The sequence below is a fragment of the Silene latifolia genome, chromosome X (assembly GCF_048544455.1).
Source record: "Silene latifolia isolate original U9 population chromosome X, ASM4854445v1, whole genome shotgun sequence".
Lineage (NCBI taxonomy): Eukaryota > Viridiplantae > Streptophyta > Magnoliopsida > Caryophyllales > Caryophyllaceae > Silene > Silene latifolia.
The window spans coordinates 335,698,021-335,714,033 of NC_133537.1; the positions used below are offsets into that span (position 1 = coordinate 335,698,021).

A 16,013-nucleotide genomic window follows, 5' to 3' on the forward strand; every position below is an offset into this window, starting at 1 on the left:
TATCCAGAATGTACGCGGCTCACACTGTCATAGACAAGAGCGGTGGTCTCCATCAAGAAATGTAGCGCCAGGAGCGATCACCCCAAGTAGTAGACGTTACGGCAATCACCCCCGAGGTGTGGCGCCGTCGCGATCACTCCAAGTGGTAGACGCCGCGTAACACGCTATCCGAGAATCGACGCCGCTCACACTCATAGACAAGAGCGGTGGTCTCCATCAAGAAATGTAGCGCTGTGGCAGTCACCCCAAGTGGTAAACGCCGCGCAACACGCTATCCAGAAAGCAGACACCGCGACAGTCGCGGCCGGCACAGTTGATACTCGCAAAAATATTCAAAATACCTTAGAAGCGTTAAACACAGTTGAGATACACACTCTAAACTGCCTTCGCCAAGCCGAGGCGGAAACAAAAAAGAGACGCTCAATTAATAACGTAAGAGGGCAACTCAGACAAAAACGAGAAAAGACCTCGGCCAAGCCAGAGGCAAAGTGGAAACGCTAAATACAGTTGAGACGCTCAACTTTTAAAAAAGCGCAAGTAAAAAAAATAAGGTAAAGGCCTCGGCCATGCCGAAGGCAAAAGAAACGAACTCTTATTAATAATAACAGGTTACAGGTGAAAAGAATGCAGACGACGGCCGTCCCCATTGGGATAAGCCAAAACACAACCTACCAAAGTTGTACAAACTACAAGGAAAGAAAAGCAAAAGTTACAAATATATCATTTGAAGCACCAAAGGATGGCAGGGAGGAAGGGCTTAATATTTGGCTCCCGAACAGCTGAAGAAGATCTGCTGTAAACTTGTTCTCATCAAGCAGCACATGGTAGTGTGTGAGGGGCTGAGGCTATCCGAGACGCCGGGTGAGCCTGGTGACAACCGCCCGTCTCCCTATGCCTATTGCTGCTTGCCATCAGCAGCGGTAGCCGCATCTTCTTCAATAGGCAACCAAAGACTTTCCTAGCGACCTCGGCCTTGGCCTCGGCGGATCGGTGCCTCATCCTCTCGGCTTCCTCCTTGGCCGCCTTAGCCTTCTCAGCAAGAGCTGCTTTCTCCGCGGCCGCCTCCTTCTCCATCTTCGCCCTCACCGCCTCCTTGGCCTTCTCCGTCACGGCTTTCTCCTTAGCCTCGAGCTTGTCATCAAGCAGTTCGTCAAATTGACCCCACGGAAAGGAACCATCAAGAGGGAAAAGCTCCCCGATCACTTCCCTAGCAGCTTCTTCGGCCAAATCCCGGAATTCAGCGCACAGTTTGGGGAGCATGACGGTTTGGAGCATCTCAATATCCTCCTCCTTTTGCCTAATGATGGCCTCTTTGCCCCGAATCACCTCCGCCTGGGCCTTAAACAGGTCCCTGGATTCGTTCCTCTGCTGGAGATAGAGGTCGGCACGCCTCTGAACAAGGTTACATTTCTCCAAAGAGCTTCGCGATTCGGCCGCCGCGGCCTCGGCCTTGGCTCTCTCGCAAGGACCTCCTTTTCGGCGTCCTCCCCGAGTTTTCTCTCGGCAAGAGCGCCTTCTCGATCTACCCTAAGCCTCTCGCTCATTGAGGAGATCCAGCTTCGCCGACGCAGCCACCGCTTAGTGGCATTACGCTCAAAAACACTCGAGCCACGGCCTTCTTCTGCTCCATGAGACGAGCACCGGTAACCACGTTCCACCTCGCCTCCTTAATCGACTTCGTGCCTTCCTCTATAAGGCCGGGAGACGGAAGCCTTCTGGATGAAGGGACGGTGGTGACACTTTGACCACCAGCCCACCAGTGAGAGAGGAAGCCTTAGGGATGAAGAGTTGACGGTGACGCCTTGATCACCAACTGCGCAGAGATCCCCTCCACTTGCGCCCAATGAGAGCGAAAGCCGGCAGCGGCTGGTCTACAAAATTTAATAAAGGCATCAGTATCAACATATTTCGACATATCAGAAAGCCTGTCATCAGGAGCACCTAATGACCCGGCTAAATTTGAGCCACAGGATAGATAGGTACCATGTTTGGCCTTCTTGGCCGGAGGAGGCACTTCCTTGCCAGCGGTAGAGGCTGTCTCTTTCCTCTTACGGATAAGGGGAGATCCCTCCGCATCAGAGTCCCCCTCATCGGGAATATCAACAATCTCCACCTTCTTAGGGGGGGGGGGATGGGAGGTGGAACCGGTGTCGACGCCGTCGCCGCTGAAGACTTTGTTTTCCGCGTCCGACGCACTACGCCGCTAACAACCTTCGCCTGGGCCTCCTCCCTGCTCAAGCCCTTCAGCCGTTGTTCCATAAGATCATTCGGCGACGTCCTGCAGTCATGGGTTAGAGCCTTGGGATGCAAGTTAGCAACAGTTTTATCTTTGTGCAGCCCCATTCTCCGGAGGATATCCTCAGACAGGTCCGGTCCAAAGTGGTCTGCGAAAGAAACAAAGCAAGAGTTAAGTAGAGGAAATAAATCGAAATTCGAGAAACAGGAACATTGAGGGCGGTGATGGGCCTCACACCGACCCCACTCACCCCGTGCTAGGGCCGGTATGAGGCCGACATGGCAAAGCGGCTCATCCTGAAGAATGATCTGCGTCGGGGGAATCCATCTTTTCGGCACCCCACTCTTGTCCACCTCAAAGAGCCTCATTGCCAGCCTCTCATCCTCCTTAAGAAGGACCTTGCTGGCATCCATTTTAAGATGCTTCCGGGTGACCCATCTGTCATGCTCCGCCTTAGTCTCACACCGCAAATTAACTTGGTGCTGGAAGGAGCGGGGCAGCGGATAGTCATCCGGCACCTTAACGTACACCCACCGATCTTGCCAGTCCTTGCAAGAAGAAAGTTTGTCAACAGAGACATAACCCTGCTCCATTTGCACACTGTACCATCCGACGCGGCCAGAGATTGATGGTTTGAGATGATGAAGCCGGCGGAATAAATTCACCGTTGGAGCCTCTCCCTTGAAGAGACAAAGCCAGACAAAACCAATTATGGTTCTCATAGCCAACGGGTGCAGTTGGGCAACGGCAACGTTCATGGCTCTAATTATGGCCATAACGTACCCATTCAGCGGAAACCGGAGCCCATACTCCAAATGCCGCATGTACACGCCGGTGTAGCCCGATGGAGGACAACAAACGGCCTGACCCTCCTCAGGGATAACAATTTTGTATCCCCTACCAAAGAAAAAATGGCCCTCGAAAAGTTTCTCGCCGGAACAACTGGCAAGCTTATGGGACCAAGCACGGTCAAGGCGGACCTTACAGGCGTCGCCGTGATCCATGACGTACTGTCTCCCCTCATTAGGACGAGACCTTTCCGCATCATCACCGAAATCATCACCAAAATCACCAAAAGAATCGTCATCCTCCCATTCCTCCAGAATTTGAGGATCAACTTCAGGAGAAGGAGACCTAGGGCCCCCGACGCAGTTTACTAGGTCCAAGATCAGAAGAAGACATGTTCACAACAAATTACTAGCAAGATAAAAGAAAAATTTGTTTGTTTACCTCGAAGAAAAACACTCGCCGGATCAAAGACTCTGAAGATTGGAAGAAAAGGAAGCTCTTGAAAGTTTAGAAAGATGAAGATTTTGGAGAAAATTTAAGAAAATGAAATTGGTGGCCAAAATCACGGAATAACTGCCCTATTTATAGGAAAAAGCCCATGAAGGACCAATCAGGGAACAGCCCATGAAGCGTCAGCCAATCAGCGAGCAGACACGTGTCGGACATGCAACCACGGAATGTCAATCGTTGCAACAGTTGAACGTCAATCAATGCAACAGTGACCAAGCGTCTTCAACACGCCCATTCACATCTCTTCGCCTATTCATCTTCCTCAACAAATTCCTAGGTATCTGGTCTCCGCCGGCCACCTGATCAACCAAGCTAGGAAGCACGGCCGGGGCAATCAAAAACAACCGCACTCTCAGCCCTGGTCTCGGCCAGCGTCATATTCTTTTCCACATCGGATGCCCTTTACGCATCCATGTGGAGGGGGGATATGGTACGGCCTAACAAGAACCACGCTGATGCATCAGAAGAAGCCGATGCCAAAAATTTTGCAAAAATACTTGCGCAGAATATACGCTCAACATACATCGGAGCTCATACCACGGCATAGACTACGCTGGGGGCAAATTGATGGGGCATATTCTGCACCACTGACCAAGTCAACATACTGAGCAAGGTCAAGGGTATCCGCAGCAAAGTCAACGACTTGGACAGCCTAGCCGATGAAGCCCATCGGCCTGTCACCTGGGGTCTCGGCCTGGCAACTAGGCAGCCGGGACACATATCCGCGTACTCATATCCAAGACCCCTCGGCCAGCCTGCCATAGGTCCATCGGCCGAGGGTAGAACGGTCTTTCCACCTGCCAGCCACTTGACCACTTGGCCACTACGTGACAAAAGGTGAAAGTCTATAAATACTCCTCAACCTTCATTGAGGAAAGGATCCACAAATTAACCTAATAACCACTATTCATCTGGTAATATCTTCCTTATCTCTCTACAATACACGTTTAGTCAAGTAACAACAACTTACCTCTCTAAGTTTACTGACTTGAGCGTCGGAGTGAGTACGCTCGGCAAAAGCCGAGCCCTCAGTTTGTTCATCGTTTCAGGAGAGATCAAAGGAGGATTCAAGCAAAGACGTCATTCTACAAGCTACGAGTGGTAACAAATATCTGCTCTGGAATTACACCCGGAACAATTACTTTTTAAAATGGTATTTTAATCAAAAATTAACAAAGGATTAAAACATAAGTATTACCGAGCAACACTTAATAAAGTTAGAAAAATTGTTAACCATTTTGCATGTCATTAAATTCCTATATATGATACTGAAGAAATTTAGCCTAGTGATCAAAGATGACTGAAATATATAAAGACTAAATCAACTAAAATTCTCGTTATCACCCTTCAAAAAAAAAAAATTCTCGTTATCAAATATTAAAATAGTATGGGATATTTCTTTGAATCTCAATGATACCGGATAATTTTAAATAATCTTGACAAGGAAAAAGAAAATACTAAATTCTTATTCTCCATCATTTTTCTTCAATCTTAGACCCTATTCTTTTGGACTTAATGTCAGCTCATTTCAGTTCAGTTCAGCTCTTCTTTTCATAAATTAACTCTTACTTCAGTTCAGTTTAATTCAATTCAATTCCACTAAATTCAGTTCAGTTCAGACAGTTTCAGTTCAAAAGAACATGACCTTAGTCGTTAATGAAACACGGAGAAGAGTTTGTACTACTATAAGAATGATGTCACCTAGAAAATAATAGTCCTAGTTCTTAGAGTGTTAACCCAGTAATGAGATAAAGCTAATCCATAATGAAATATACTTAGTAGCTAATTAAAACATGAAAAGAGTCTGATTTGTTGGGATGATAGCGCTAAGACAATGGTTTTAGGTCCACATATGATACGAATATGGTTGAACATGTGAAGTTGATTCGAAAAAGAAGAAAGCAAAGACAAGATCGACAAAAGAGGTATGCGGACTTACACGTCGGGACATTGAGTTCCAAGTTGGGGACAAGGTTCGTTTAAAAGTGTCACCTATGCGTGGGGTGATGCGATTTGGTAAGAAAGGGAATCTAAGCCAGAAGTTCATTGGTCCTTATGAGATTTTGGATCGTGTGGGAGTGATGCGCATTTATTTGGCCATTTTCCCTCTTCATTTTCATGCATTTTGACTCCTTTTTGAGACGGTTTTTGCATATCTTTGCTCGTATTTTGTATCCCGGTTCCCTAGTTTAGGTAATCGTACAAGTCTTACAGGATTTGGGGAGGAAGTAAAGGAATAGGAGCAAATAAAGTGTTGAGAATTAAGAGCTAGCATGAAGAGAAGAAGGGGAAAAAGCTGGAAGTGCATTTCCAGGCGGTAGGCCAAGAATGCACCGAGAACCCCATCCCTTAGAATACTTGAAGTTTTGGTGAATAATTTACAGAGAACTCCCAGCCGGGTAGTCTACCGGCAGCCGGTCCAACGGCTGGGAATGCATGAAGAAGAAAGAAGTCAAGAAGAAGTCAAAGGAGCTCCCAGTCGGCACCCCACCAGCGGCCGGTCCGCCGACCATGCATACCTGACGACTTAAATTAATTCACAGACTTACAGAGAACTCTCAGCCGGGTGGGGCATTGGCAGCCGGCCCACCGACTGGGATGGGACACCCCTTCCGCATGTTTGACCTTCTTTGTAATTTTTGACCTATTTTCTTGTAAATTATAAATACCCCCTCTCTTAATCATTTGTAGACATTAACCTAGATCTAGAATTCTCTCCAAATTTATGCAACCATCCTTAATCAAAGTCTTAACTTTTCCTTAATCAAACCTTAATTATCTACTTAATTAGCTTAGATTTACTTAGTCTCATTAGTTTACTCTTGAGTATTTAGGTTGTAAATGAAGTAGATTGAAAGATTTATTCCATTATTAATACAAGACTCAACCTTTCTTCATTGTTGGTATAATTATTTCTCTTGTTAAGTTTATTTATCAGTTGTTTACATTTCTAATTTCATCTTTATTGTTGTTTCAAGTATTATCATTTTTACCATCATGTTTGTTTGCTTCCTTTCAATTGTTTACACTTGCTCTTTAAATATGTATGAGTAGTGACCTCCTAGATTTTATGGGGAACCAAGGATTAAGAGATGAATTTGGTGTGTTAATGTTGGTAATTGGGTAAAATTATTTGTTTTTTGTTAACATGCATAAAAGGTGTTTGTAGGATTGTGTGAATGAAAGTTCATGTTTTTCTCCATCATATGCTTAGTGTCTTGTAGAATGAAAGTTTGCATAGATGCTTGCTAGTGTGTTTACATCAAATTTGGATGCTTTGTGAGAGCTTTGTGTCCTTGTTTAGAAAAGTGTAAGAAATTAACTTTCTTGACCAATAACTACCCATTACCCTTCAATATCGATTCTTACCTTGTCTTGCTTACGGGAACCCGACAACCCTAGTTCTTTAATCGATAGTTTACATATCATCATCTTATCTTGCTTGTTTTTCGGTTGTTTAGTCCTAGCTTAATCAATTTCATCAACCTCTTTATTGTTAGGCTAAACTTAGACTTAGACAATTTAGGTATAAATCCACCTCATCCTTGTGGTTCGACCCCGATTATACTACTATAGTTGAGTTAATTTTTTGGTGCAAAAATCGACGACTAAATTCCGTTCATTAGGGAGAGGTTGCTTATCGGTTAGCTTTGCCATCAGCTTTGGATAGTGTACATAATGTGTTTCATGTATCTCAACTACGGAAGTATGTGAGTGACCCTTCTCATGTGTTAGAGGTTGAGAACATTGAGTTGGATGAATCCTTGTCTTACCTTGAAGTGCCAAAAGAGATCCTAGATCGCAAGGTTCGCAAGACTAGAACTGGGGAGACAGTGTTACTAAAGGTTTTATGGTCCAACCACAATGTTGAGGAAGCAACTTGGGAGGCGGAGGAAGCTATGAAGGAACGCTACCCGTCTCTGTTTGATCAGGTATGTGTGGTTGCGGGGACGTAACCATGTTTCTTTTAGGTGGTAGGAGATGATCGCATAAGGTTTTGGTACGGTTTTATATCAGTTTTGGTAAAGTTAATGTTTATTGGGACATAGTGAGTTGTGTTTGAGTTTTGTTTTTGAGTTTTAGTTGTGTCGTTGAGTTATCGTTGAGTTAGTAAGTTTGTTTTTTTCGGTATGGGTTTGAACTTCGGGACGAAGTTCATTTTAAGTAGAGAAGACCGCAATACCTCGATTTATGAGTTGTTGGGTACTCTATCGAGTAGGGCTTACTCGATCGAGTAAGTTAGTTTTGCGTTAAAGTGTGTTCTCGCTGGTGGATACTCGATCGAGTGAGGGCAACTCGATCGAGTAGGCGGTACTCGATCGACTACCTCGATTACTCGATCGTGTAAGTCGGGTTATATGGGTTTTTGGCCGGGTTTGATAGCAACCCGTGAAATGTTATATAAAGTTTTTCCGTCAGTTCTTTTTACTTTTTACCTAAATTCTAAACCTTTTTACAAAGAAAGCAAACAACGTAAGTTCTTCTCTCGCATTGCTATCAAATCCAAGGGCTAGAGTCGTCGGATTTCGGAGCTCTTTCTACCGTTGAGATCGTCGTATTGTGGGTAAGGTCCTTGTACCATTTTTATGTCAATTCGTTAGTTTTGTTTAAACCTAATTGAGTGAATTGGGGATTATTGGGAGTATTGTTAATTATAGATTGTAATTGTATGATTATGTGATTATAGGAGGTGATTTTGTAGAGGAACACTTTTGATCCGCTTCTTGTGTTGATTTTGGCGATTGCATTCCGGGTAGGGTTTTCCTACTCGCTTATTGTGTAAATGATTATAAGATGGTTGTTAATTGATTGGCATGTGATTATATCGTAATTGGTTTTGGTATTGTTGGTATTGTAATTGGTTGTTGTTGATTGTCTGTGGTTCGCGAGGTGCGCCTTCGGCTGAATGGAGTCAGTTGCGGGAGTGGCTTCACGCCTTTGATTCGCCTCTTGTGGTTCCCTTCACAAGAAGGATGTACACATTAATTGACATGGGTTATTCGCTCGACGGAGATGAGCGAGGCTTAGGTGGGAACGGCTGCGGTCCCCACTTGGCGGTGTTGAATATCTATTGCGATGGATACTCTGCGGGGGCTACACACTTTAGTGTGTAGTCAGATGATTGCTGATGTGACGGTATTGGAGATTGTGATTGTGTAATTGTTGTTGTTGTTTTATCTTATATTATTTATGCAGTAACTGACCCCGTTTAAATGTTTTGAAAACTGTGGTGATCCATTCGGGGATGGTGAGCAGTTGTTTAGCAGGTATGGCTTGGACACGCGCGGGTTAGCTAGGGATGGAGTCACCACGAGTCAGATAGTAGTCTTCCGCTGTTGTGTCATGACAATTTATTTATTTTAGTTGGTTTTGGTTTGGAACACTTGTATCGTACTTTCAGTTTCTATTTTGATGTAAACACTTTAAATTTATTTACTTAAAGTACGTTTCTTGATGGTCACTTTTGATTACTATGTCTCGGGTAATCGAGATGGTAACATTCTCATGCACTAGGTGGACTTAGTAAGGCACCTTAGTGTATGGGGGTGTTACAACAGTAGTATTCCGTGGATGTCGCCTTTAAATGTTGTTGCTGGATTACTTTCGTTATGCTCAGAAATACAATCACAAATCTAATTTATTCCATACAAATGCAAATAATCACATAAAAACATCTTGTTGTGCTCAGATCTGGTTGTTTCGAAGTTAACCCTAATTCCGATTTGCTTCTGCTATCTCGAAAGTCAGTAGCTTCCATATCATTAGAACTCTCTTAGCCACTCATCTTGCCTACCATACCCACAGACTCCATATATAATCCATTCAGTAGCTCCTTCTCAAAATTCCTTATGACATTCTCTCATCTTATTTGCCTTTAATTAATTTTATCTGTTTTTTTTCCTTAAAATTTTGAGATTAGACCTGATCTTCATCATTATAGGTACATACGGATCTACTCTCGCTCCTAAATGCGTCGGTTACTCGGTTTTGCAAGGGCACTGGTAGAAGATTTTTTTGTTAGGTATCTTCATTTTTTTACCCTCTCTTTTTTAAATTTAGTATGATTACTGGTTGATTTGGTAATTTGTTTGATCAATTAGATTGTCCATAGTTTATGATGTTTGAGCTGTTTCCAATTTAAGATTATCCATAGTTATTTGATTTTCTTGTTTTTTGATTGATTGTTGATAATTCTAATGGTTAGGTGTTGTCTATCGTATTAAATATAGATTATGATGAGACCCTCACATATAAAAATTAGTGAGCAAGAAGATGGGGGACTTCTTTTGTTCTTGATGGAGGTGGGAAGTTTAAGTATACTGAAACTTGACGATATTTGAGTAGATATCAGTGGATGAAGGTGTTCCGTATTGTTTGTTATAAGAACTGGCTCAACTATTGCCCGATTTTGTGAATTGACATGGTAGGAATGTTAGAATAGGTCTTAAGGTACTTAATTCTATGTCTCATAGAATTGCATGGTAGATAACTATCTAGTGTAGATGGATGTGGCAGAACTAGAAATAGCCATTGGCGCATTCCTGTATTTTAGAATGATAAGAAATTCCTTTCTCTTTGTTCCAGATATCGTGTGATAATAAACTGGACTCTAAAGAAGTGTATTTCTAGGATTAAGCACTCATTAAATTAAACAGAATATATCCTGCTTGAATATAGACTCGGTTATCGGCCTTATGCAACCTTTATGTATAATAAATAAATACAATAACTATTGAGAGTGGAATTAGTGTTCAATTACGAAACATATTTAGTTTTTTTTTTTCATTTTTAGTTTGTTGAGCATTTGGGCTTTTTCACGACTAACAAGTTACCTGTGACTTTGAGGGTGTGAGTAGTCTAAGTACTATTATGATGTGGCTAAAGTGAGAGTTCCATACTTTAGTGGACAAACCTCAAGAGTAGGCGGTATGATAAAAGAGTGTTCTGTTGAACTGATTCGCTGATGTTTTGCTTGCGCAAATATATATAGTTCTATTAATTTGACTCATGACAGTTAAGCTGTTATGCTCTCCTCTGTCATCCATTTGTTTACATATTCCATCAAAGTCCTTTATTTACGTTTCCTATTTAGGCAAATTTTTTGCGTTTGAAAGACTACTTCACAATCATTTTTTCTTGAGTTGTACCGGTGGACCGTCGTGTCATCGGACCTGTAAATACTTTGAGAATTATGTACATAACTCGGGGATGAATAGTACAGTGGTGGAGCTAGGGGGGGCTAGCAGGGGCGGTCGCCCCCCCTGGCGGATGAAATTTTCGAAGTTTTTAGTTAAATTTTTCGAAATTTTTTTTGGGTGCCTTATGAAATTAGTCGTTCGCCCCCCCTAAAATTTTTCGCCCCCCCTAAGTTCAAATCCTGGCTCCGCCACTGGAATAGTATTTTAAACTAATCCTTATATACATGTAGGTTAGGGACTTTCATATAGCCCAAGAAGAGGCGGATGCAGGGTATTATGATGGTTTTGTGGGTAAGTACAATCCCTTCTCAACTATTTTAAGTGTAAGAACTTGTCCACCTTACTGTTTCGCTCATGTGAAATATGTCGAAGGATTTATTCTTGGAAGGACATTGACATCTTTTTATGGGGGGGGGGATAATTGTTGATCGATATGGTAGAAAAGATCATTATTATCTTCGGTACAACATCTGTGTTTGTATTCTGCAGTTTCTTTTCTGAAATCTGTGTATATATTTCTGAAAGTTATCATTGATTTTTTTGGTCAACTATACGGAGTAAATTCTCTTATATGTTATTGTAATTTTCTAATTTCAAAGTTTTTCTTAACGCACTTTCTGGTCTAAGTACAAAAGTTTGGATGATAAAGTGATGAAGTTTTTTTGGAAAATTTCAATGGATTATTCGGGCCTGTCAAGGTATATAGGCAATATCGTAATTACTGAAAAAAATATCGAAGGAGTGAAGATTCATTGTTTTATTATCTAAATATGTTCTATTACTGAATTACAACTTCATTCACCCATACGATTTTTTGACTTTCATATTGTCAGGCATATATATTTGAGAATTGTCGGGAGGAACATCAAGCTACATGCATGTCTATGGTAAGCGTTTGACTACTATGTTATGCAGACTTTATATTATCTGATATTTGGACACTTGACAATATGACATAGGCTTGACACTTGGGCATTACAATCAAGCAAAAAAACACTAGGATTACATAAAATAGTTGAGTTGTGACACTTGGACCAGCATCATATCATACTTCTAGCCGAATTTGCACAACATTGTTCTGATAGTAATTAGTATAAAATAATCAGTTCCAAGCTTTCCAACTGATTATTATCAGAACAACCTTTCCAACTGATTAGTCCCAACATCATGAACTGATTAGTCCCAATATCATGAACAACATTTAATTAGTTTATAACTTATGGGCTTTTCTCCTTCTCTCTCTCTTCATAAAAACCTACCACGAAACCTTCACATCTTCATCTCCTTCATTATTTTTCTGAAATTCTCCTCTCAACAAACACCATTAACACTCATCTTCCATCAAAACCTAGATTCATCATATCTCACTCAATTATTCACCAATTGGAATTATTTTCGCACCATTCTTCTCCTTATCTCGTCCTCTTTCTTTCTAGGTAAGAAAGGTGCAACCTTTCCAAGTTTATCTACAAATACGTCTTTCTAGGGTCAGAACTTTTCACTCTTTTCCTTGGGGTTTTTGTTGGGGAACAAGGTTTGAGGACTCGGGTATGGCTATTTGATGATTTAAAGTGCTAAAAGGTAACAGTGATAGGTTACTCGATATTATGTCAAAATTATGTGCTTAATTGTTGTAATTTACTCTTATGTTTATTAAAGATTGAATCTTTTCATGTTTTTTTTACATGTTTATTATTGGATAAGTTGGTGTGTGAATCCACCATATGACTGTTTGATGAATTTCTAGTCTTTTGCTACATGAATATTCACATGGATGAAATGGGTTGTTTACACATATTAAACTAGTTTAGAACCCGTGCAATTGCACGGGGACATATATAAAATATGTTCTCTTAAAATATTATGAAGTAAATTTTTTAGTGCCTGTGTATATAAGCTCAGAAAATTGATGTCTTATAAAATTATGGTCATTGTATTGAGTTATTGTTTAAAAAATGAATGTGATGACTAAAGTTAAAAAGTCGTCATCTCACTTAAACATATATTTGAAAATAACTACATAAACTAAGTAGAGATGTATAACTTCGAGCATTGTTTCAATAATAGGTACAATATTTAGATAATTAAAGGTATAGCTATCCACACACAGATCAAATGTAGTATTTTATAAGATAGCAAAAAAATTAACGTTATTGCTATGGTACCTCGATGACCTTAGACACAACTCAGATTTAGTCAGAGGCATAAACCCTTGCTACGACTAAGGGAAAATATTTCAGATTTATAGATTAAAATTGATTAGAGGATACGAATTCGAATTAGTGACTAATAGCATCAATTGAATCATCTGAATTAGCATGAGATATCTAAGAAGTTTATACCATAAAGAGAACTAAATAAGGGCATAGTATATTTTATATAAGGTAAACTGTAAATTATTTTTGTACCATATATGCCAAGCAGCTAAAAAACCTCAAATTTACACTATCTACTAAGAGGGTGAAAAAAGAAAAAAAACATGAGGTAATTTCGTCTTGCTATTTTGTGACGCGCCAATATGGAACATAAAGCTTGAGAAGACTAAATTGTTCTATAATTTTGGAGAAGGCAAATACAAATTGATGTGTCAGGTGTTCTTTCAAATGTTCCATACAACCTGTGTCATAAAAAGGACTCAAGTGCTCAACAAAGTCTTCCATAAAACAATCTTCCCAATAGTCTTGCCAAATTTCTAGACTACTACGTGTAATAGACTAATAGTCTAACGCTTCTCAATCGTCTCAAATATAAATCCAAACCCTCTCCAAAGATACGCTTATATCTGACGAAAAAAAAGATAAAACAAATCAAACATTGTCCCAATAAAATCCATTCAAAAACCATGCATTAAATAAGCAAGCAAAATAATAATAAGACAATAACCTTAAATATTTCTTCTATGTAATGAGACTTATGCTCTGTTATTTTGAACTTAAGTCATACCCTTTAAATTATCTTTAAGTTCAGTTTTGCTCTTATAAATTCAGTTCAATTCAATACCTATTTTTCTATAAGTTCAGCTTTTATCAGTTCAGTTCAGCTTTTATAAATTCAGTTCAACAAAATTAAGGCCAAAAGAACAGACCTTAATGTCACTACACTTCCTCTAATAAACAAAATCACATAAGTTCTTTTAGATCGAAACTAATGTTTAAGGTTTTGTACGACAAAGTAAGATGAAGATTAGAGGAAGATATGGTAGGATGCATAGGTAATGTTACTTCAACTCTTTAATTTTTGGATTATACTCCCTCTGTCCCGTTCATTTGTTGTCCTTTTCCATTTTGGGGTGTCTCAGTTATTTGTTGTCCTTTCTATTTTAAGAATGTATTTGATGAGTAATTTGATCATTCACACTCAATTTATTCCACTTGTCATTTAGTGATTGACCCTCTCCTCTTTCCTTAGTCTTTGTGCCAAAATCAAAGGACAACAAATGACCGGAACGGAGGGAGTACCTTTTACTCCATACATATTTTCAATTTATTACGGAGTATATGCTTTGAAAATATGTCCCCATTCTATATCCTATCGTTTTGTGACAGAATTCTCATGCCTCAAATTTTGAGTCAAGGTGTCAAACGCTTGGATATGTATATATGTTCAATACCCGTATCTATGTCTAAGTAAAATAAACTATGATTAACGACTCGTAAATATCAATTACTGTAAATGTTGCTCTTACCCTATATACACCGGTTCTAATGCTCTTACTCTATAAAAATCAAGAAAACTTGTGTGCCAACATCATCTGACGCCTACATGATTAGACAGAGGTAACAAAATTACATTTTGGGTTAGTAGAACTATGTGAGTATGTGTTAGTCATATTATCAGCTGCTACCATTTCAGTCCCTTTATGTCACCTATTTTCCTAACTAATCAAACGATTAGTCCCTTAGCATTTTTCTCTAAATCCCCAATGCGCATAGAGTAAATCATTTTATCTACAACTAAACTAACAGTTAAATTAAATCAGAAGTACTACATTAAAAGTGAACCAATTATTAAGAAAAAGAATTATTACAAAATTAAAGCCTAAATAGAAAGACGAGATCAGGTAGTTTTATATCTAATCAACTACTCCGTAAATGATAACACAACAGTAACAGTTGATATACACAGTATATTAGTAGCATCAATGGCAATATAAGAATAACGTCAATAAGCCATCAGTTAAGAAAAACGTACTTCATAGATGTTCCCCATATGTTTAAAGGGTCGACTCATCAATCTCCCCAGAAGTAGGCAAATCTAAATTACCAAACTTTGAATCTGAAAGCATTCAAATATCAAATTAGATGCAGGGAAAAGTTATTTAATGATGAAAACTAATATAATCGATAATGAGATAACAATTACAAAAAAAAATATAAAATTTGATGAAATTTTGTAAACCAATTAAGGAAAATTGACGGAGTCTAAACGATAAATGAAACATACCAGTGCAATGATGCAATGAACTTAAACTCCAATAGTGCACGATTCTGTAGAAATTGTGGGAACCGAAGCATAAATCAACAAAAGTATGACAACAATAATAATGATAAAAAGAAAGTTCAATGATTTACCCAATCCAATTAATCATAAAAGCAAGTAAAATGAAACAATACAAAGGTAAGGGATGTCACAAACTCAAAACTCCATCGTCATATAGAGTATTGTTCAGGTGCTAGTAACGTTAGCACATTAATGGAAAAACAGATGTAAATAGAGGAAAATTAGGGGGTGTTTGGTACAACTCATAAAGGTATGAGGTATGGGTTTGGAATGAGCCAAACCCATACCAAGTGTTTGTTTGGCAAAAATAGGGGTTTTATACCCATACCTCAAACCCATGAGGTATGGGTTTCTCATACCCAAGGGGGGAGGTGGGTATGAGATTGATACCCATGGGTATCAAGTATTAAAACCAAAAAACATGAAAAAAACTTAAATGGAACATTTTAAATGATTTTTTTTTTTACATTTATTTGATTAACTCTTCATTTTCATGATTTTTTAGTATCAAAAATAATTATTATCAATGTTGTATTTTAGATTTTTTTTAACTTTGATGAAGTTCGATCTCATTCCACCCGAAATTGAAACAAACACATGATATGAGGAATCAAGTTCCAAACCCATACCACCCGGGTATGATTTCTGATTCCAAACCCATACCCACGCGCGAACCAAACACTCCCTTAATTGCATAGGAATGATAGGAGAGTAGTGGGTAGACTAGTGGCTACAAAGATAATGTCGATTTACATAATTTTAGGGTTAGACGTGTGTAG

General features: G+C 39.7%; 1 long non-coding RNA gene across 1 annotated transcript; it reads right to left on the bottom strand.

The window, feature by feature from the left end:
* Positions 1–13,158: 13,158 nt before the first annotated feature.
* LOC141622455 (uncharacterized) lies at positions 13,159–15,671 on the bottom strand. Its single transcript, XR_012532971.1, has 3 exons — positions 15,178–15,671; positions 14,926–15,009; positions 13,159–13,516 (listed from the first exon to the last, which is right to left on the bottom strand). It is a non-coding gene; the product is annotated as an uncharacterized LOC141622455 (long non-coding RNA).
* Between the last annotated feature and the right edge of the window lie 342 nt (positions 15,672–16,013).